Source organism: Macrotis lagotis, chromosome 1 (genome assembly GCF_037893015.1).
Source record: "Macrotis lagotis isolate mMagLag1 chromosome 1, bilby.v1.9.chrom.fasta, whole genome shotgun sequence".
NCBI classification, from domain to species: domain Eukaryota; kingdom Metazoa; phylum Chordata; class Mammalia; order Peramelemorphia; family Peramelidae; genus Macrotis; species Macrotis lagotis.
The window spans coordinates 431,016,143-431,040,234 of record NC_133658.1 but is presented as its reverse complement, the minus strand read 5'-3'; the positions used below and the strand labels follow the sequence as shown (position 1 = coordinate 431,040,234).

Genomic DNA, 24,092 nt, shown 5'->3' with positions numbered 1-24,092 from the left:
GGCGTACCTGAGTTCAAATGTGACCTCAGATACTTAATGATTGCTTAGCTGTGTGACCTTGGGCAAGCCACTTAACCCCATTACCTTGCAAAAAAAAAAAAGGAAGAAAGAAATCATTTGGGGGTGGCTAGATGGCAGAGTGGATAGAGCATCAGCCCTGGAGTCAGGATTACCTGAGTTCAAATATGGGCTCAGACACTTAATAATTAATTACCTAGCTGTGTGGCCTTGGGCAAGCCACTTAACCCCCCATTGCCTTGCAAAAACTAAAAAAGAAAGAAAGAAAGAAAGAAAGAAAGAAAGAAAGAAAGAAAGAAAGAAAGAAAGAAAGAAAGAAAGAAAGAAAGAAAGAACTCATCTGGATTTCTTGATCATTATTTTTTTCTGTGTGATCTTCATGGTTTGTTGGGATAGCTATGTGGAAACTGGGAGAAGTCTTTCTTCCTTTCAGGCAACTTGGAAGTCCTTCCAGTAGCTGACCAGAGACAAGACAAACACATCAGTGGGGCCCATGAGCTACAGTTTTAGGAATGTGGACCCAGAGAATACTTATTAATTGAGGGAAAATCATTCCCTGAGGACCCAACTTGTGAGTATGAGTTATGGATGAAACACAGACAGGATGAACAATGTGAAATTAGCCCATAATTACCTACTCTTTTATAAAATTCTATAACTGTTATTCTGTTTTCATATGGGTGAATTTTGTCTCCTCAAGTATATGGGTAGTTCCTTGAGGCTCACATCTTTTCCTCCTCCTGCTTTCCCCAATATAACCATACATAAAATTGGGAACCCAAAACATGTTTCCTTAAGAAATAGGCAAAATTTTTTTATTAAGCAATTATTATGCTTAAAGTTCTATGCCTGTTAATAGTCATTTTCCCATCTCATTTTATATTCTTCCTCTCCTTTTTTCCTTCTCTTTAGGTGCCTTATGACTATGGTACCTGAACCTTGTTTTAGAGGTTTCCTTAAGACTGACACTTATCCAGGTGGACTTGGAGAAGCAGTCTGGTGTAGCACAAAGTGTAATGAACTTCTTGTCAAGAAGTATGTAAGAGGAGGTGGCTAGGTGGCATAGTGGATCGAACACTGGCCTTGGAGTCAGGAGTACCTGAGTTCAAATCCAGCCTCAGACACTTAATAATTACCTAGCTGTGTGGCCTTGGGCAAGCCACTTAACCCTTGCAAAAACTAAAAAAAAAAAAAAAAGTATGTAAGAGACAGGTAGACAACATAGTGGATAGAGTGCTGATCGTGGAGTCAAAAAGACCTAGCCTTACACATGAATCATGTAAACCCAGGTAAGGCATTTAACCTCAGTTTCCTCATCTGTAAAATGGAGATAATAATAGCTACCTCTTACAGTTGTTGTGAGGATAAAATGAGATATTTATAGAGTTTCAAAAATATTAAAGTGTCATATAAATGCTAGCTAATATTATTATTATTATATCATCACCATCATCATGAATCTTGGATAAGTTACTTTTTCTTTCTATGATTTCCTCTGCAAAATCGGGACAATGATACTTGTTCCACTTCCCATATATGGCTACTGGGAAGCTCAGACAAGAGTGAAAATTCTTTAAGAATTGATGGTGATGATGATGATGATGATGATGATGACAATAAAATTCAAGACAGATATAAAGGTTTAAAAAGTTGCTGGTTATGGACATGGAATATATATGCTCTTTCCTCATATGTAAAATGAAGGAGTTAGATGCTACCTTAGATCTTTTCCAGCTCTAAATCCTTGAATTTCTATTTCCAGATAAGGCAAAAACCTACTATGACCTTCTAGTTGAAAAAGCTCTATTCTTAGGGTAAGAAGTGGACACCCTTTAAGCTGTGTGCCACTGGACAAATAATTTTATTGCCCCTAGGTCTCTCTATCAGTTGTATTTTCTCCCTCAGAGGATTTTTGTAAGGGAAACACTATATAAATCATCTTCTCCTCCTCCTCCTTTCTTCTCCTTCTTCTGCTGCTTCTTTTTCTCCTTCTCCTCCTACTCCTCCTTCTTTCTCCTCCTCCTCCTCCTCCTTCTTCTTCCTTCTTGTTCTCCTTCTCCTTCTCCTTCTCCTTCTCCTTCTCCCTTTTCTTTCTTCTTCCTTCCAAAAGAGTGGCATACTAAAGACAAAAAAATGGTGCTGTGGATAGAACATGGGCCCTGGCATCAGGAAGACTTGAGCTCAAATCTAGTGTCAGATACTCAAGAGCTGTGTGAGTATGGAAAGTTACTTAACCCCATTGCTCCAGAAAAGAAATAAAATAAAAAGTAAGAAAAAACAAATTAGAAGCTACCAAAAGATCTGGTTTCCTGGAGATGGGGGGCAAGAGGACAGCCTCTCTGGTAACAGTCTTTTGGTGTTTTGGAGTCTCTATCTCTCCCTAGATGTAAAGTCAACCTCCCCTTCTACTTAAGATTCCTTTTGTGCTGTTTGCTCTGGGCAATCAGGTTTACAATGTTTGCCTTGTGTGCAAGATTCCTTCTTGTAGCTCTAGGCTCAGTCATTTTGGGACACCTTCCAACTTGTCAGAGTCCTTTCTAATATGTTTTGCTCAAAACTGAGAAAGAATCTTCAGGCTCTAACTTGACCAAATCCTGGAACTGTTAATCCCATAGCTCATTTTTATCCTGTTTCTTTCTCTTCCCCAGGGATGTTGAAAGGGCTCCATAGTTATTTCCAAAAGGGCTAACCTAGAAGGTTTAGACTTCAAGGTCTTCCTTCTGTTTGCTTTTCTATTAATTAGTGAGTTTTTTCTTTTCTTTTCTTTTGGGGCTAAGAATAGTTTCTTACAGATATTTCTAGTTCTTTCTCTAATCTGGAACTCATCCTTTGAACCCTCTTCAGTAATAGGCCCTGGTAACTTTCAATTTAAACAAAAAGAAATTTTTATATCTAAAGGCATTTGCTTCTTCACACTTGTTAACCAAGTAGCCTGAAAAGGGGAGGGCAGAGTGGGGAGGACTGGGTTGGTGATAATCTTTATCACAAATATACTTTTGAGGATAGGGTTTGAAGCTACCGACCTCTCATTAAGCATGCAAAATGACATGTTAGAGTTCAGATGGACCTTGGGGATCATTTTATCCATCACCATCCTTTTATAAAGGGAGAAGAAGGGACCCCTACAGAGGGGAAGTGACTTACTTAAGGTCCTTGGTGAAGGCTCATTCAACTCTTTGAAACTAACAATGAACCCGAATATCATAAATTCTCAGGCAATAAGAATTGGGGGCACCTAGGAAACCACTTTGTCCACTTACCATATTTTATAAAGGAACCAACAGAAACCCAAAGTGAGGGTTGGAGTAAGGTCCTAGAACTCAGTTCTCCTGATTTCTAGTTCAATGATCTTTCAGTCAGGTTGTTGAAAACTGTCTTCCTCAGGGACAGCAACTCTTCTAGAATGGTGAGAAGTCCTGAAGAGTGGCCCCTAGTCTTGTGACTCAGCTCAAACAACTAAGTAATCCTTGCCTCAATGTAACCCTAGTTATATTATGGTTCTGAGTGACCAGAATAGTGAGAAGATCAGAGATTATAACCATGTGAAGACTAGTTGAAGGTTCTGGGTTATTTAGGATCTTTTCTTTCCTAGCTTCCTTCAATCCTCAGTTTTATTCTCACTTTCTGCAAGAAGTCTTTCCCAGTCCTCCTTGATGTTAACACTTTCCCTCTGAAACTACCCTCAATTCATTCTGCATATATCTTTTTTGTATATCTTTATTTGCATGTAGTCTCCTGTTAGATGGTGAGCTAATTGAGAAAAGGGACTGTTTTTGGTTTGGTTGAGTTTTGCCTTTTTTTGTATCCCCAGGGCTTAGCTCAGTGCCCAGAACATGTTCATTGCTGTTATTTAAGCATTTTCACTTATGTCTGAATCTTTGTGACCCCATTTGGGGTTTTCTTGGCAAAGATATTGGAGTAGTTTGCTATTTCCTTCTTTAACTCATTTTCATTTGAGGAAATTGAAGCAAATAGGTTAAGTGACTTGCTCAGTGTCACATATCTTATCTTTGAACTTAACTTTACTTTTTTCTGTCTCTTCCTTTTCTTATTCAGTCCTTTAGCAAATCCTGTCATAGCAAAACCCAACTCCATAATACCTCTCATATTCATATTCTGTCTGTTATTTCTCTCTCTACCACCCTAGAGCAGCTCTTCATTGCTTCCTTTCCATTTGAATATAGTTTTCTAACAGTTTTTTCCTGCCTCTCTTCTTTCTTTGCTCCAATTATTACTTCATCATCCTGACAAAATGTTCCTTTTTTCTTCCCTCCTTCCTTCCCACTTTTCTTTCTTTTTCCTTTCTCTCTTTGTTTCTGTGTTCCTTCTTTCTTTCCTTCTTTTTTCTTTCTTTCTTAGTTTCTCTTTCTTTCCTTCCTTCCTTCCTTCCTTCCTTCCTTCCTTCCTTCCTTCCTTCCTTCCTTCCTTCCTTCCTTTATTTTTATTGATGGATGAGATCATATCATTGCTCTCCTCACAAATCTTTCATGATTTTATATTATCTACTCAGCAAAATTCAGATCATTTGATTTAAAGTTTTCTACAACATAGCACAATTCTACTTTTTTTTTTCATTTTAACCTTTTTGTAGAGGTTATTATGAAGAAAAGAAGATGAAATGTCAAAGACTCCTACTATTGGTTGACTGTTTCACCTATCCTCTGCCCACTCTAGATGATTCTTATGGAGAGTCTAGGGATCTACATTGTTATAGTTGGCTATCTGATTACCTGGACCCCCTGCCCTCCATCCCCTGCTCTGTGCTGTTGGTTTCCTAGGGTTGTTATTTCAATGCTCACTGCTTTTCTATAAATCCTAGGTTGAGGGCCAAAGGTTCTACATCAAAGATTTATCAGACATAGAACCAACAGCTGCAAATGACTGAAGCTTGAACCAGATTAGAATATAATTAGAAATTTTTTTAAAAAAAGATAAAAATAAAAGATAATATAGACAATGTTAATTTGTGACTTTCTAAGTCAATATGGAGTCACAGGAATTTGTTGCTATTTAACACCACTGTTCTACATGATTGCTCTCAGCTACCTTTTTACTGCCCCCACTGCAGATCCAAAGGATTCCACATGGCTAATGTTGACCTCCTTGACCATGGGTCTAACTACAGATCATGCACTGAAGACTTAATGCACCACCTTCCACAAAGAAAAATAACTAAGCACTAAGAGCTGATTTTTTTTAAAGTTGCTAGGCAAACCTTACTCTAAAGATTTGCAGGGCATAAGGATCTCGCAATAAGACAAGTAGTCTAGTAGATGTTTTTTATTTAAAAAAAAGAAAAATATGAATATTTCTCAAACTTTAATGCTGCAAACTCCATATTTCTACACTGGCTCTGAAGCCAAGAGGACCCAAGTTCAAATTTGGCCTCAGACACCTGACATTAGCTGTGTGACCTTGGGCAAGTCACTTAACCCTGATTGCCTTGCTTCCCAGGCAAGTTCCAACTGTCCTGATTCCTATCTGGCCACTGGACCTAGATGGCTCTGGAGGAGAAAGTGAGATTGGTGACTAAGCACAGCACCCCCTCACTCAAATTCAATTCACATACATCTCATGGAATCACTTCCTTGGTGTCATGGTCTTCTTCAAGAATGAAGGACAGGGGCAGCTAGGTGGTGCAGTAGATAGAACACCAGCCCTGGAGTCAAAAGTACCTGAGACACACCTAGCTGTGTGGCATTGGGCAAGCCACTTAACCCCACTGCCTTGCAAAAACTAAAAAAAAAAAAAAGAATAAAGGATAAAACAACTTACATAATAATACAGAAAATGATAGCATTTAACCATTCCACAAATCAACAAAAGTACAGGTCTACAAAAATCTCAAATATAACTAATTTGTAATGGAAATAGAACAGCCACTAGAAAAACAACTATATAATTATAGCCAAGAAAAAGAAGAAAAAATATTAATTTCTCTAATATCCTGCATAGTAAGGAATCCAAAATTTAAAGTCCATGGTGGAGAATCTCTCCAGGGGACTATGCAAGTGTGAAGGGCACTTCATGGACCAGCACCTAAATATAATGAGGTTAGGGGTAGCTAGGTGGTACAGTGAATAGAGCATCAGCCATTAAGTCAGCAGGACCTGAATTCAAATGTGACCTCAGACACTTAATACATACTTAGTTGTGGCATCTTGGGCAAGTCACTTGACCCCATTGCCTTGAAAAAACAAGCAAATGTAATGAGGTTGCTTTGGCTCACTATGTCAGAACCAGGCTAGTTAACCTTCTAGTTCTAAGAGGAATTTGGGTTACCTTATAACCCATCAGCTCAAGTTTTGCTATTTTTGTTTTCACTTTGTATTAGGTGACAATATCTAGTACCCATTCAATGAATATTAATGAGTCTTTAAAAAAAGAAATATTTACTTTGAAAATTCAGGGACCTAAAAAAAACTAAAAAAAAAAAAACCAGGGAAAAAGTACAAATAATTCCTCCCTATAATTCAGGAGTACAGTGTTCCCTAACTCATCTCTGGAGAGAATGACCTCTAAAATTTGATCAGTTTTTACATAACATTGGTCCTGCCAAATTCATATTTGCTTGTAGCATGATGTTCAGCTTAGTCTTCACTTCAGTTACTCCTGAACTGGATTGGGAAAATCACTCCTGGCTCCTCCAGTATCTTTGGAAGTTGCTTCAAAACCTGACATGAGTTTGGACTACTGGATTCCTGGAGACTGTTCTGTTGATCTTTTGTAACTCATAAAGTCAGCTATTCTCATTCACTAGAAGAGAAGGACAAATGTAGAGGCAGAACTCTCTCTGTAAGGAAGAGACTAAGGCTTCTCCCTTCACTGAATTGTCTCTCACCAAATGCTTTTCATGAAGGAAGGAATAACTAACACAATGCAAAGAATAATATGGAAGAAGTTCTGGTCACTTGTGCCTTGCTGAAGGCATCCCCATTTTCAGCTACATGCCAACTGAAAGGGCTTTTCCTAATGACAGGGTTAGCAGAACAAAACCAGTGTCCTCCCAAGGTACCTGAATTACAAATTATCATGACTTTCTGAGAATAACCTCTTTCCACATGAGGAGTTCAAATCATCTGAGCATACTGATTCTGTCTTTCCATGTGCCAGTTAAAAAAAAAAAGGGAAAATGAAATTAGGTCCAAAGGCCTCGCAAGAGTTGTAGAAACATTTTGATTTATCCCTCCCTCATCCAACTTATCTCTTTGGAGCACATATTACAATGAATATTAAGACAACACTTTAAAGTCCTCGGTCTCAATGAAATGGGAAACTTTATTAATATTTAATTAAACTTCTAGAAAACAATGCCCTGCACAATTTTTTTTTTCTCTTTACTAAAGGTCTAAACATGTTCTTTGAGGAAACTGGGTGAAAGGTCAGGGAGGAACTTTATTCTCCCTGAGGATGGAGTTTGGGTGGGGACCACACCAGGACAGGGGCCACTTGAGAGATCCACTCAAAAGCTTTTTAAAAAAAGGATTCTCTAGAGTGTGCCCACATTATAAGTTACTTTTGTTACCTAAACTGTGAACTCCAGCTCAGTCTAGACTGGAAATTTTTGTCTATTGTTTAAGGATATTATAAATTATAGCTGTTGAATGTCTTGCTAGGGAGATATTCAAGTGCTTAAGGAAACCCTACATACGTGCTTTTGGACTGCCTTCCCACCCCAAGTAAGAAATGTTTGGATGAGAATAATTTAATAGATAAAATTGTTTTTCACAGGCACATTCCTAAAATGAAGAGGACGGAATTTACTTCTGCAAAGTACAAGCCTGGTCCCTGCATTGAGTGAGTCAAATTGGAATCATGCATCTTTAGAACTCAAAGTTTCAAGAGCCTTACATGAGCCCCAATCACCCTGTACTTTTTACTCTCTTGGATGTTATTATTTTCATCTTGCTGAATCGTACTTTTAGATCTGACTACTAGAATCTGGAGAGAGTAGATATATGTTCAAATCCTATTAGTCTTCAAGGCTCAGTTCAGAATCATCTTGTCCAGGAAGCCTTTCCTAATTATTCCCAGACTGTGAGCTTTTGAGGGCAATCTCCCTTTTGTAAACCTCCCTCTGTGCATTATAAATATACTCTGAGCTTCCTAAGGGCAGGAGCTGCCCCACTAGACTTGAGACCCAGGGAACTGATCATGTAGCGGCTTTTTTTTTTTCTGAGTTCTTCCAAGGATGACCTGAAGTAGGAATAGTTCTTTCCTGTAATTTATAACAAGGGGAGTGATTTTTCTTTCCAATAGAGCTCTTCTTCTGCCTTTTTCCTAGAGTCCCTATCACATTCTGTCTTGTGTTAGGGTTTTGATGATCACCATCATGCCTCCTCTTCCCATTCTGACCTGCCTTAATGACAGAAAATGGTTCTTCTTTGGGGTCATCATAATTTATAAGGGGGTTTAATCATTTACATCCACTGATAGATAAATGGGGATAGAGTAGAGACACCATAGGAAGAACTCAACCAAGGATTCAGACTTGGTATTCCCTAATGAATCTTGCTCCCTGAAAACCAGTTTCTGCTCTTATCTCTTCAGGGTCACCAGTCCCAGTCGGCTTAGAACCATAAGGACAGATTGATAGCTGTTTAACCAATTCATCCAGGTAAGAAAAACCAGAAAGAGTATCCCCCAAGTTAAGATATTAACAATACAATTTTTTTATTCTGAATTAAACACACATACAGATACACCTACTAAAGAGAGAATATTTCCATATATGAAGAAAAAACAAAGATTATATATGAAACTGGAAATTGCTATTATGTACAGTGTGCTTTTTTTAAAGCTTACAATAAATTCAACACATTATTTAAGAGCTTCCCTGTTTGTTTGCATTTCCTTTTGAACTTCCTTCCTTTTTGTGTTTTTGTGTTTTTCTTTTTGGGGGGTGGAGAGGAGGGAGCAAGGCAACAGTATTGCAACCTTGCTGTCAAATTGACCTCCCTCAAATAAAAGATGAAAAATAATTTGTTATATTTTTTGTTTTTTGTTTTTTTTTGTTACAATATTTGTAACAAAAATAGTCAAGCAAAATAAATTTACATACTTACCATGCCCAAAGATACATTGCAATCTGCATCTTGGGTCGACCATTTTTTTGTTAGGAGGTAGTTGTTAGGTAGCATACATTCTTATTAGTCCTTTGGGGTCATAGTTGATTGTGATTAGAGTACTTAAGTCTTTAGTGATTTTTATTTACAATAGTTACCTTTCCAGGACACCTGTGTTTGAATTTCAAAATATCAACTCAGCTCTGGTCTCTTCATCAAGAATACTTGTAGGGTGGCTAGGTGGCACAGCGGATAAAGCACTGACCCTGGAGTCAGGAGCATCTGGGTTCAAATCTGGTCTCAGACACTTAATAATTACCTAGTTGTGTGGCCTTGGGCAAGCCACTTAGCCCCGTTTTCCTTGCAAAAACGTAAAAAAAAAAAAAAAAGAATACTTGTAAATATTTCATTAAATGTACCTCTTTCCCCCTCTTGTAGAATTATACTTTACTTTGATTAATAAATCATTGTTTATTGTAAGTTTTAATTTTTTGCCTTTTGGAATATTGTAGTCCAAGCTTTCTTCGTTTTTTAAATAGTAGCTTATCTGACTATGTCTCTTTGGGGAACAGTGAACTTTCTGTGGGTTGTTTGCGATTTTTTTTCTTTGTCTTAGAAGCTCTGTATTTTGACTAGGATATTTCTAGCAGTTCTCATTTGGGGTTTCTTTCAGAAGATGTTTAGTGAACTTGTTCTATTTTGACTTTTACCTCTGGTTCTAATAAGTCTGGGTGGTTTTCTTGGAAGTTCTCTTTTTCTAAGTCTGCAGTTTTTGTCTGCATTTTTGTGTAGTCTTGGGCTAGATGAAAGAACTTACTGAACTTTCTCCCTGGATTTTTTTGATCATTATTAAATTTGGTACTTTTAAAGAACATTACAGGGGTGGCTAGGTGGCGTAGTAGACAAAGCACTGGCCCTGGAATTAGTAGTACCTGGGTTCAAATCTGGTCTCAGACACTTAATAATAACCTAGCTGTGTGGCCTTGGGCAAGCCACTTAACCCCATTTGCCCTGCAAAAACCTTTAAAAAAACAAAAAGAACATTACTGAAGTTTGTCCTTCGAAATCAGGGAGATGATGCCATGACAAGCCATGACAAGATTTGAGTGAGGTGGTGCTGTGCTAAGTCACCAAGCTTGCTTTCTCTGCCAGAGCCATCTGGGTCCAGTGGCCAGATATGAATCAGGTCCTGGCTGAGAAGCAATCAGGGTTATGTGACTTGCTCTAGTCAGTCAGTATTCACTAGTGTCTGAGACCAAATTAGAACTTGGGTCCTCCTAATTCCAAGGTCAGTGCTCTATCTACTGTACCACCTAAATGTCAACATTGGATTCCTATATGGCTTACCAAATGGATATCTTAAACCACAGGTCACATTCCCAAGGTTAAGAGTTAAAATTCTTTTGTTATTCAGTCATACCAGACAAAGATATTGGAGTTGCCATGTCCTTCTCCACTTCATTTTACATGAGGAAAATAAAGCATATAGGATTAAATGACTTGCCTAGGTGACATAATTAGTGAGTGTCTGAGATCAGATTCTAACACAGTTCTTTTTTTATAATTGATATTTTATTTTTCCAGATACATATTATGAAAGTTTTTCAACATTCATCTATATGCATATGTATATTTTTAAGTGACATAATTTCCTTCCACCCTCCCTTCCCACCCCTCTCCCCTTAGTCTAGTGAATATTGTACATATACATTTGTCCTAAACATGTTTACAGATTAGTCATTTTTGGTATGAGGAATTAGGATTAAGGGAAAAGAGAGAAAACCATGAGATAGGAAAGAAATACATAAGAGAAATTTTTTAAAAAAGTAAATGTAGTTTTCATCAGTTTCTTGTAGGGGTTTTTTTTTTTTGTTTGTTTCATTAGTTTTGTTTTGTTTTTCTTCCTCTGGATGGGGATAGCATTGTCCATAATAGGATTCTTGTAGTTCTCTGAACTGCTGAGAGGAGTTGCATTCACTCATCATGTTGCTGTTAATGTGTGTATTGTTCTCTTGGTTCTGCTCCCCTTATTCAGCATCAGATCCTGTGATTCATTCCATGCTTCTTTAGAGTCTGATCATTTATGGTTTCTTAAAGAACAATAGTATTCTATAACATTCTTATACCATAATTTGTTCAACCATTCCCCAATTGATAGGCATCCCCTCAACTTCCATTTCTTTGCCACCACAAAAAGAGCTGCTATGAATATTTTGGAAAATGGGACTTTTCCCATTTTTTATAATTTCTTCTGAATATAGGTCTCATTTTGGAATTGCTGGTATGATCAATTTTATTGCTGTTTGGATAGAGTTCCATATTGCTCTCTAAAATAGTTGGATCAGGGGCGGCTAGGTGGCGTAGTGGATAAAGCACCAGCCCTGGAGTCAGGAGTACCTGTGTTCAAATCCGGTCTCAGACACTTAATAATTACCTAGCTGTGTGGCCTTGGGCAAGCTACTTAACCCCGTTTGCCTTGCAAAACCCTAAAAAAATAAAAAATAAAATAAAATAGTTGGATCAGTTCACAACTCCACCAACAATACATTAATGTCTCAATACTCCTATAACCTTTACAAATTGATCATTTTCTCTTTTTCTCATCTTGGCCAATCTGATAGGTGTGAAAGGATATCTCATAGTTATTTTAATTTGCACTTCTCTAATCAATAAAGATTTGGAGCATTATTTTCATATGATTTTATATATTACATTATATATATCTTTAATTTCTTCATTTGAAAACTGACTTCATATCCTTTGATCATGTATCAACTGGGGAATGACTTGTAACCTTATATATTTGATGCAATTTTCTATATATTTTGGAAATGAGACCTTTATCAGAACCCCTGGCTATGTTTCTCAGCTTTCATTTTCTTCTAATTTTGACAGCATTGATTTTATTAGTGCAAAACTTTTCAATTAATATAATCAAAATCATCCATTTTACAATTTATAATGTATTTTATTTCTTGCTTAGTCATAAATTTCTCCCCCTTTCCATGGTTCTGACAGATAGAGTATTTCTTGGTCTATTAAGGGTGTTGTACTTTATGACCTTAGTTTTTGTCATACTATTTTCCAACAATTTTTGTCAAATAGTGAGTTCTTATCCTAGAAGCTAATGTTTTTGGTTTGTCAAACAGTAGAATACTGTGGTCATTTACTACTGTTTCTCTATTTCTCTATTACTCTATTTCTTAACCAATACCAGGCAGTTTTGATGACTGCTGCTTTATAGTATAGTTTTAGATCTGGTAGAGCTAGGCCATCATTTTTTACTTTATTTCATCAGTTCCCTTGATATTCTTGACCTTTTGTTGTTCTAGATGAATTTTGTTACTATTTTTTCTAGTGTGGTAAAATAATAATTTGGTAGTTTGATTGGTATGGCACTGAAGTAATTTAATTTGGGTAAAATTATTATATTAGCTTGATCAAACCATGAGCAATTGACATTTTTCTAATTGTTTAGATCTGATTTTATTTGGAACACAGTTCTTACTAACTCAGGAGCTACTTTTTTATCTACTGTGCCACCTAATTGCCCCTCCCACACACACACACATACATACACACTTTGTCATTGTTGTTATTCAATCATTTTATTGAAGTTTGACTCTTCATAACCCCATTGGAGGTTTTCTTGGTAAAGCCACCGAGCCACACTAAATTATGTATAATAAAGGTCTTTGATCTTCAATCATATTAATGGATCAAAATAAAAGCTTTAATAAGTAGATAGGTGGCTCAGTGGATAGAGCACTAACCTTGGATTCAGGAAGATTTCTTTTCCTGATTTCAAATCTGTCTTCAGACACTTACTAACTGTGTGCCCCTAAGCAAGTCCCTTAACTCTGTTTGCCTCAATTTCCTCATCTGTAAAATGAGTTGGAGAAGGAAATGGCAAACCACTCCAATATCTTTGCCAAGATAATCCCAAATGGGATCATATAAGAATTGAACAGAACTGAACAACAAATCTAACTCATAATTAGACAACAATAAGAAATTCTTCTTTTACCTAACATGCAAATAAATTTGAGCAAGAATGAAAGTATGTTACCCTAACAGCAACATGGGGGTGATGATCAACCTTGATGGACTTGCTCATTCCTTCAGTGCAATAATCAGGGACAATTTTGGGCTATCTGCAATGGAGAATACCATCTGTATCCAGAGGAAGAATTGTGGTGTTTGAACAAAGAAAAAAAAACCTTTATCTTATTATGTCATTTTGCTATCTCTTATACTTTATTTTTCTTCCTTAAGGATTTGATTTCTCTCTCATCACATTCAACTGAGTTCAGTGTATACATGGAAACAATGTAAAGACTAGCAGAATGCCTTCTGTGGGGGTGGGGGGAGGGAAGCAAGAATGGGGGGGAAATTGTAAAGCTCAAAATAAATAAGATCTTTCAAAAAAAGAATAAAAATATGTTAAAGAGACAGGTCAATAGCAAAAAAAAAAATCTCTATTTTGGTGAAGTAGTACCTTGTACTTTACTATAAATTCAATCCAGTTCAACAGAGATTTCCTGAACAACTACAGGGCATAGATATGTGAGATTCACTACTTCACTATTCATGTCCTTGCTCTGCGTGATTTCAATTCCACAGATTAGGATGCACTTCCCAAGTTATTTTCATCACCCCTAATTTTATCACTATACTGTTAATCTCTTTAGGTGTCTGAGACTGGATTCAAACTCAGGTCCTCCTGACTCCAGCTGGGCAACTAGATGGAACACTGACCCTGGAATTAGGAGGATGGGAGTTTGAATTCAGCCTCAGACACTAGACCCTTGCTAGCTATGTCACCTTGGGCAAGTTACTTAACCCTGATTGCCTCACATCCAAGGCCATCTCCTGTCTTCCTGATTCATATCTGGCCACTGGACCCAAATGGCTCTGGAGGAAAAAGTAAGGCTGGTGACTTAGCACAGTCCCCTTCACTCAAATCTAATTCATGTGCTTGTTATGGCATCACCTCCCTTGATCTCATTGTCTTCTTCAGGCATGAAGGACAAACAGCAGCAGAGTACTGTTATCTCAAGCCTTGACTGACATGACCTTCCTGAACCTTCTCTTCCCTCTCTTTGGAGGGCTGGTCTATGGATTACCAAATTCTTCCCAATGCCTTCCTTTATAGGGGGCAGAAACTCTCAGCTCACTCCACTTTGTATTTGCTCCTTGGTTTCATCTCTCTGGGACAAAAATATCTCTACAATGGGTATATCCTAGTGGCTTTCTACCCCTGTTTTTCTACCTCTTTTTGGATTGGATTAGAGAATATACTGGGTTGTTGCTTATTTCCACTGAGAGGAAAAAAAGAACCAATGATGATGATATGAGCTGGCACACCCTCTAACATGCCTATGATTCCTGATAGAAGGCTTGGTACTTAGATTGCAAGAAACACTGATCTAATGAGTTATCCCTACTAACTATAGTACAAAATCTGAAATCTAGATTCTGGCATTCAAGGTCCTTCCCAATGTGAATCCAACCTACCTTAGTTCATGATACATCTTTAGATAACAGTCTATACTCAAATGATCAAACATGATAGTTTCACCTTCCTCCCCACTTCCAAATACCTCAAGGCCCAATTATCTTCCTTCCCATTCAATTTCTTCACAGGAAATGATCTCTCCATATTCTTAACTCCCATCCATGTTTGTTCTTCCTGTGGCTCAGGAGGGCCACCCACAGTCTTATATTATAGTTCTAGATGTATCAGTCTAATTGCTCTTGGTGAATGGAAAATATGATCTGGGCAGAGCGGAAAAAAAGTGGGTTAGTGGAGATCACAGGATTTAGGCTTGGAATAGATTCTTTTTTTTTTCGTAAAACATCCATTTTATTTATACAGAGCCAGGTCTACTTTAGGGGGATATGGGTCTTTTGTCAAATCAGAGTCATTGATGAATGTGTTGGTTTTTACCAAATATCCTGGTTAGCATATAGTTGATTAGGGAGACTAATAGTGTTAATCCCTTTCAGCTAGAGCAACAAGGTGTGTATCAATCTCTGATTCTGTCAGGATCCTGAATTTAGGGTTTTAAACTGTAACTACGCTGACTTCTAATTCTGAAGGCTTGAAATCAATGGATAGAACAGTAGACAGGCATGTTATTGCTGTCTCTACTGTCTGTTCAAATGTCTAGTCAAATTTTTTCTTCACTTTCTTTTCAAGAAAACTGGTTGACTCAGTTTATTTGACTCCAGCTGAAGTGGCCTTAAATCCACAATAGTAGCTTGCAGGGTCGAATTTGTATACTTGAGGGCCTTGTTCTTCATCAGTACCAATCAATATCATACAACAGCCAAGGGGTCTCATTTCAGCATTCTGTGTGTAGACCTGAGAAATTTCTGCAATCCTTTTTACACAGGATTCTCATAGCCATATTTGTATTTCCAATTTGCAGCCTCATAGCAAGCTCTTTGCACCTGGGACCTGCTATCAGCTGTCATTCCTGTCATCACACAGCCAATGTTCTCAGTTATTCTGAATAAATGAGTCACTGTGCTTGAATCCAATAACTTGTCCAGTACTTTCTTTTGTGTAACAATTATTGCACAGTCTTTTCCTTGGACAGCTACTGATGTAAGCCCACCTTGGTTAATAGCTTTAAAAGCATATTCTACTTGGTACAGGCGACCCTCTGGGGAGAAAATAGTAACGTGCCAATCAAAGCCAGCATTGGAGCCGAGGGACATCTTGATGCACTTTCTCTAGCTTTTATCTAACTAGCCTTGCCGCACCCTCCACCACGGACTGGGAACCTTGGAATGGATTCTTAAGAGATTATTTAGTTCATCATCCTGATTTTATAGCAAAGGAAACCAAGGGTAGGTAACTTAGATGTAGAACAGGATTTAGAGTTTCTCTTTTGATCCCCATTCACACTGCTTACTGACCTTAATCAGAGCCTGGCTGCTACATTTCCCCTCGTAGTTCTAGGGAGTAGCCCTTACAGCTCTGTCAGCCACTGTTTTGGGGACATGGATGAAAAGGACAAATTCTCTAGCTCACTATTTTATAGATGACCCAAGTTTCTTTAGCCAATTCAAACGTATTTCTCATCTAGCATCACTACAATTCATTCAATGACTTTCAAAGACATCTAATTTGATCAAGGATTCTTCCCTACCTTACCTAATCTAAAGCAGGGATGGCAAACCTTTTTTCTACCAAGGGCCATTTGGATGTTTATAAAATCAGTCACAGGCCTTACAAAATTAACAACTTAGAATTAGCCTGCTATATGTGGTCAAACACTTAATTAATTCATCCCTAAAAAGCTCCTAGATTTATTGAATTCCAAATCCCACTTGCAATTGCTATAAAATGATTTCATGAACCTTATATGGTCCACAGATCTGACCTTCTCTCCCCTGGTCTAAAGCCTATGATTAATTGATTCAATAGAATTATTTTCCCCTGATGTAGGTATCAGACCATAACATTTTGTTATTTGTTCAAGAAGGGATAAGGTTAATGCAAGGGTATCCTCTTACCACCTCCCAGAAACAACTGTAAATTTTCAGTGTGAACATTTCTACTTTTGAAATCAGCAAATTTTACAAATCAAGTCTTGATTTGTTTTGTTGGCTATGTAGACTTAGTGAAGTGATAGAAAAAAATAACATGCGGATTAAACTTAAAAGTGTATCAGGCTTTTTTTCCTAGAGAACCAACATATCCACTGGATTTTTCAACTTTAAATCACAATCTTTCTACTACCTCATAATGATTGGAGATGGGTTGGAAGTGAGCTGTCTTAACCAAGTCTCTGAGGTTAAATGACACAGACATCTAATTCTGGGCCTTTGTGAAAGCTCATGGGCAAGGTCAAAATTGCCAAGGGAATCTCCTCTCTACTCCAGTTCCTTATCATGTTTACCTGGGGTGAGAGTCAATGAGAAGGAAACCCTGATCTTGAGAGGATGGAGATTGAATTGAAGATGTTGGAACTGCATTATTTATTTTTCTTTTCAAGTAATTAGGATTAGGGGTGGCTAGGTGGCGCAGTGGATAGAGCACTGGCCTTGGAGTCAGGAGTACCCAAGTTCAAATCTGACCTCAGACACTTAGTAATTACCTAGCTGTGTGGCCTTGGGCAAGCCACTTAACCCCATTGCCTTGAAAAATCTAAAAAAAAAATTGCATAGATGGAGGAATATGTTATAGTGAAAAGAGCATTGGTTCTTGAGTCAAGGACCTGGATTTAAATGCTGCCTCTGGATATTTACTACCTCCAATACCCTGAATAAGCAAATAATTAGGATTAGAAGAGTGAGGATATGGACAGAAAGTACAAGGACAATGTTTCTTTGAAGAAATTTCTGAAACAGTTCATTTCTCTCAAATACAAAATCAACTGATTTGATTCATGGAAACCCAAAGGTTCATCTCCTGACTTTTGGCGCCCTCTTCGGGATGTCTGTCCATTGGGAAACAGATGGAACCCAAATGGAGTCATGGATTTCTAGACACTTCAAACAAGATATTTCAGAACTAAGAAGGGAGAGAAAAAAATCCAAATATAAACAAAAACACACATATACATAAACATACAATATATACATACATATATATGTGTGTGTGTATGTGTTTATATGTGTATACACATATCTATCTAGAGAATCTATATATATTATAATATTATATATACTCTGGATATCTATCCTTATATAAATAGATAGATGTAAATACATCTTTATCTACATAAATATATATTCAGATTCTCTCTATACATACATATATTAAAAATTCATCCTTTGTTTTTCTCCCCCCCCCAGGCAGTGGGGTTAAGTGACTTGCCAAAGGTCACAAAGTTAGGTAATTATTAAGTGTCTGAGGCAGCTTTTGAACTCAGATCCTCCTAACTCATTAGATCAGTGGTCTATCCACTGGGTCACCTAGCCATGCCTCATCCTTTGTTTTCAAAGAAGACCAGTGACATCACAGAGTAATGGCTTACTTACAGTGACTTAAACGATGCAGAGTTGCAGGGAGTCATCAACCTTACTCTGTCTTCAGAGTCATTGAAGTCCAGTGGGAGGATAAAAGTTGGGAGGACTGCCCCGGAATATAGTGTATGACCTTGATATGACCTTTCATGTCTGACCAAGCCCTAAGAGTTCCACAGTGCCTACTTCAGCTATCTTCATGACTGTTGGAACAAATTGTTCTCATCCACCTATTCCACTGAGGGAAGTCTTTGTATAGTCTTCACTGAGGGGTTTGAGACCTGCTGGTACCCCCAACTTAGTTGAAAATGTCTCTTGAGATGTTTTTACTGAGTTGTGGTCACTATATATGTGATAGTTTTCTGGAGCCATGGGTGAGAGTGGGATGAGAGATAGACACCAAAGATGGATGAGCAATTCTGAAAAGGGCTCTGTAAGCCCTTACACCAGAGGTGCTAGTCCTCCCTGAACACCCCAACATATGGATGTGCATGTAAACACAGATATATGTGTGTATTTATAGACACATGTACACACATATGCTTTTATGTAATACCTACTATGTGCCAGGAACTCTATTAAGTGCCTTATGAATATTATCTCATTTAATCCTCATAAAAATCCTGGGAGGTAGGTGCTAAATTTATAGCCATTTCATAGATGAGAAAACTGAGGTAAACAGTGGCTAAGTGACTTATCCAAAGTTTATCCAATATGTGTCTGAAGCTGTATTTGAACAGAGACCTTCTTGACTTCAGGGCCAGCACACTCTATCCATTGAGTTGCTCAAGACTGAAATTTGAATCCTGACTCAGCTTTTTTAAAAAATGTATTTAAAACTTTTTTTCCCACTTACATGTGGAGATAGTTTACAACCTTCTTTTTTGTAAAAATTTCTCCCTCCCTTCCTTCCTTCCTTTCCCCTCCCCAAGATAGCAAGCAATCTGATATAGGTTATTTGCACAATCATGTTAAACATATTTCCATATTAGTCATACTGAGAGAGAAGAATCAGAACAAAAGGAAAAATCCATGAGAGAAAAAACAAAAAACAAAGTGAAGATTTTGTTCTGCTTTGTTCTTCAATCAGACTCCTTTTGCTGGAAGTGGGTAGTATATTCCATCACAAGTCTTTTAGAATTAACTTTGATTACTGTATTGCTGAGAAACTGTCTCTCATAGGTGATCATCACACAGTGTTGCTGTTATTGTGTACAATGTTCTTTCCTGGTTCTGCTTACTTCATTTAGTATCAGTTGATATGTCTTTCCAAGTTTTTCTGAAAATTGTCTCCTCATAATTCCTTATAAGGAATTGTATTATTTTATTACATTATGTAATTTCATTGCATTCATAGACCAAAATTTGATCAGTCATTTCCCAATTGATAGGCATCCTGTCATTGCCACAACAAAAAAATGCTGCTATAAATATTTTTGTAAATGAGACTCTTTTTCCCTTTTTTATGATCTCTTTGAGATATAGAATGAGGATTTTGGGGTCAAAAGGTAGGCACAGTTTTATAGCCCTTTGGGCATAGTTTCAAATTGCTCTCTAGAATTGTTGGATAAGTTCACGACTGCCCAACAGTGTATTAGTGTTCCAGTTTTCCCATCCCCTCCAACACTGATCATTTACCTTTCCAGTAATATTAGTTAATCTGGTAGGTTTGAGATGGTACCTTGGAGTTGTTTTAATTTATATTTCTTTAATTAATAATTTTAAAGATGGCAAGGGAATCACTGATGACTTAGTCCAGAAACCAATATTTTAAAAGAAATCCCTACTACAACAAGCCAATAAATGGTCATGTAACCTCTACTTGAAGGCCTCCAGTGAGAAAGAGCCTATTAGGTGGTATCTAGGTGGCATGGTAGATAGAGCACCAGTCCTACAGTCAGGAGGACCTGAGTTCAAATTTGACTTCAGACACTTAATTACCTAGCTGTGTGACCTTGGGCAAGTTACTTAGCCCTATTGTCTTAAATAAATTTTTTTTAAAAAGAGAAAGAGCCTATTGCCTTCTGAGGAAGTCCTTTCCTCACTGCCACTTTTATCTAGTTTTTTCAGTTGTCCCCTTGAGGGTCAAGCAGAGTAAATGTATTTTCCCATCCAGATGACAGACATTGGAATTCTTTTTTTTGCCATTGGAATTCTTGAAAACAGCTCTCATTCCAGTCTCCTCCAGCCCTCAGTCTTCTCTAGGCTAAACATGCCCAGTTTCCTCCATATGAACTATCCAGTGGCAGGTTCTAGGTCTCAATGCTTTCTTCTGCGTCTTCCATTTAAGAGCACAGAAATGGAGGATGTATTCAGGGGAAGGGGTCTTGGGGTAGACTGGTCAGTCAATTCTCTCACCATCTCTAAGTCACCAATGGCCCAGACAAGTACAACCCAGACATGATGGGAAAGGCCTCACAGGGTGTTTCTTAGCTTTGCCAAAGCCAAGTACACCCTCTCCCCTCCATCCAGATGGTAACTCCCCAGGATGCTCAAGATGCTGCAGCTACCCAGTCACGAGCCATGAGTCATGGCTAAAGCAGCTATAAATACTGCCTATCATCTTCTGATATCTGCTCACACCACTTCCAACAAGAAACCTTCACTGACAAGTCACTCACCTTCTATCCTTTTCCCTTGAGCAGAATCACACCCTCATCCTCACACATTGTCCTGTGGCTTAGGCTTATTTACACTGCCAGTGCATCATGGAACCATCACTTTAGAGTTAGAAAGGACCTCAGGAGCCATCTTCCAACAATCTCATTATACTAATGAGGAAATTCGAGCCCAGAGACATCAAGTGATTTGTCCAAGGTTACATAAATATTAAGAAGCAGAGCTAGAGTTTCCAGATGAAGAAATTAAAGATATCTATTATCATGAAAAATGCTCTAAATCATTATTAATTTCTTACTACTGTTCTTTCTGCATCCTTAGCCCTAGCCAAAATTGGACAGTTTTGTTCATGCTTCCCTACTTCAACTCTTCATCTAGGTAGAATCTCTCTTATACTTCTTCCATTGAATTCCCACCTATCTTTCAAGGTCAAGTTTACTAGTTAGTTTTGAAACTTTGCTTAATTCTCACATAGAAGGGATGAAACCTTTTTTTGCCCTACTCTGTAATGGCACTTAGCATATCTTTCTGCTTAGCTAAATGAGAAGAGAGGACTGGTCAACAAGTCCAAGTGGAAAAGATGTGGGAAATGTGGTAAAGTGAGAGGGTTGCACAAAGATCATCTCTAAGGTCCCTTCCAGCTTTAAATTCTAGGAAACCCAGGCTCTAGGTCCAGTTTAGTCTCTGACCAGTTTAGTCTCTGATGTTTACAATCTTGGGCCTTTTTTTTTATCTGTTTCTCTGTAAAATAGGAGATAACCATCCCACATCAAGGGACAGTCATGGAGGGATAGCTTTGATATAAGGAAGACCTGAATTTAAGTCCTGCTTTCTGACACATACCAGCTATGTATGATCATGGGTGAATCAGTCAACTTCCCAGGCAACCCTTTATAAAATGAAGTGAACTTGCTTATGGAGCCATTCTTTTAAGCATACTCCCCCCCTGCCTAGTTCCAAGTCTACCAAAGGAAATATTGGGAGAGTCTAGTTCTGGCCCTATGTGATGATGGGGAATCCTATAATTGATTGCTGAGCAGAAGGACTGAACACTTAGGAGTTATACACAAGCAAGCTACTGGGCTTTTGTAGTTCTTTTGCTTTCTAGCCATCACCTCCCTACTGGATAAACTCCAGTGACGTCCTATCATCTAATCAAATATAAAGTTCTATGGTGATCAAAATTCCCTTTCCTAATTCCTCCAACAAAATTTCCCCCCCCAATAAAAATTCTTGGATTTGGTAACAGTAGGCATTTTCACTGGCTGTCCCCTCCTGTCTGGAACACTCTTATTTCCTTTTCCTCTCTTCCCTAACTTCCTTCAAGTCCCAGGTAAAACACTATCTTCTACAGATAGCCTCTGAATTTCAATGCCATCTTTCTGATTATTTCCAATTAATTCTAATTCTTGAAACAGATTGTTTGTAGTTATTTGCATGTTGTCTCCCCATTAGGTTCTGAACCCCTTAAGGATAGAAGGGTTTTTTTTATCTTTGTATCTTCAGGCCTTAGCAGTGCTTGGCAAGTGAATAATAACTGGATGACATCTGAACCCTACATAGTACAGTCAGCCTGTGACAAGTGTTTGGCTCAGGTATTCTGGAATTTGGCTGTCACCTCTCATTGCCTAATTTTACCATCTCCACCTTGGATCTAGAAATGTTAAGAGAAAACATTATGAGAAATTGAGTCTTTTCCTGTCAACACCTGCACCCTGAGTCCATGTCAAATGAAAGTATAAATTCTCTCCATTCAATTCATGTCTGATATATACTTTTATATTATATATATATAAATTTGTATATATATATATATGTATATATATATATATATATATATATATAAATATATATTTATTTTAAAGTTCAGGTCTGTTGATAGTTAACTGAATTTATACTTCTAGAACAATACAGAACTGGCTGTTGTATCCAGGGAGACTGCAACACTTGACATTTCCCTCTCAAAGCCCCTAGTTCTGGACTTATGAATGGGGAACAAGTTCAATGAGTTCAATGCTGGGGGTATCCATCTGATGAGATTTTTATAAATTATATATTTTATTTTCCAATTACATATATTAGTAGTTTCTACCAATCATTTTTTTTTGCAACGTTTTGAATTTCATAATTTTTTTCTCCCTTCCTCCCTTCTCTCCCCTTTCCCCTAACAGAAGGCATTCTGATAATAGTTTTTACATTTGCTTCCATGATACACATAGATCCAAATTGACTATGTTGAGAAGAAACATACATAAGAAAGAAAACAGAGATAGCACCCCCATGTTTCTGTTAGGCTGTTTTTCTGGTTCTGCTCATCTTGCTCAGCATGATTTGATTTTTTTAGCATTATTTTTACCTTCTTATAACTTATGCGTCATTTTCCTGGTTATGCTTTCTTCATTTTTTCTCAGTTCATCCTTCACAATTTTCCCCAAGTTTCTCTGAATTTTCCATTTTCATTTATGGTGTAAGAGTATTTCATTATAGTCAAGTACCACAATTTATTTGATTAGTTTCCAATCAATCATCATATATTTGTCTTCCAGTTTGGGGCTACCACAAAGTTTTTAAATACTTTTGTTATTTTTGGTACCTTTCTGTCATTAACCTCCTTGGGGTATGTCTGGTTAGTGTGATGACTAGGTCAAAGATAATGTCATGCTAATGATGAAGCATACTATCCACCTCCAGACAAATGAATGCTTAAAGATTGAAGCATATTATTTTTCACTTTCATTTTTTATCTTCTTGTACAAAATTAGTATGAAAATGTTTTACCTAATTGAAAACATATAACCTCTATTTGATTGCCTACTATCTCAAGGAGGAAAAAGGGGAGTAAGGGATAGAATTTAGAACTCAAAATTTTAAATAAGTTTTTTAAAAGTCATGTTTTTCATTTTCCCATTGGTATAATGGTGGGTCTAATTTCCCACAGCCCTCCTACTTTATTTCCATTTTTTATTATCCTTGCCAATTTGGTGGGTAGTGAAATTAATTTTTTAAATTAATAATTTGGTTTCATGGTTATTTTACATTTCTTCTTTTGAAAACTATTCAAAAAAATTATATGAACAATTGCATTTGGCATTTTAAGATTTGCATGTTTCATTTGATCCTTTTAACAATCCTACGAGATGGGAGCTATTTCTATTTTACGTATGAAGAAACTGAGGTTGACAGGTTAAACATCTTGCTATAGCACAGGTCTTTTTGTAATCATCCTTTTTAACCTCTGTAGACTTTCACACTATGATCAGTCTTATTTGATACTCTTTAGGTTTTCAGGACATTATGCTCATGATTTTTTTTTTTTTTGGAGGGGGGTTTGTAAGGCAATGGGGTGTGACTTTGTCCAAGGTCACAATGCTAGGTAATTAGTGTCTGAGGCCACATTTGAACTTAGCT

The 24,092-nt window shown here is 37.4% G+C and overlaps 1 long non-coding RNA gene and 1 pseudogene across 1 annotated transcript in view; one reads left to right on the top strand and one right to left on the bottom strand.

Annotated features, from left to right (window-relative positions):
* LOC141506411 (uncharacterized) overlaps positions 1 to 24,092 on the top strand; it is a 40,655-nt gene that overhangs the window by 10,943 nt on the left and 5,620 nt on the right. Inside the window, exons 2-4 of the long non-coding RNA XR_012473874.1 lie at positions 452 to 589; positions 7,750 to 7,815; positions 8,569 to 8,635. This is a non-coding gene — a long non-coding RNA (uncharacterized LOC141506411). The remainder of the gene's footprint in view (positions 1 to 451; positions 590 to 7,749; positions 7,816 to 8,568; positions 8,636 to 24,092) is intronic.
* On the bottom strand, positions 14,533 to 15,809 carry LOC141506410 (proteasome subunit alpha type-6 pseudogene; annotated as a pseudogene).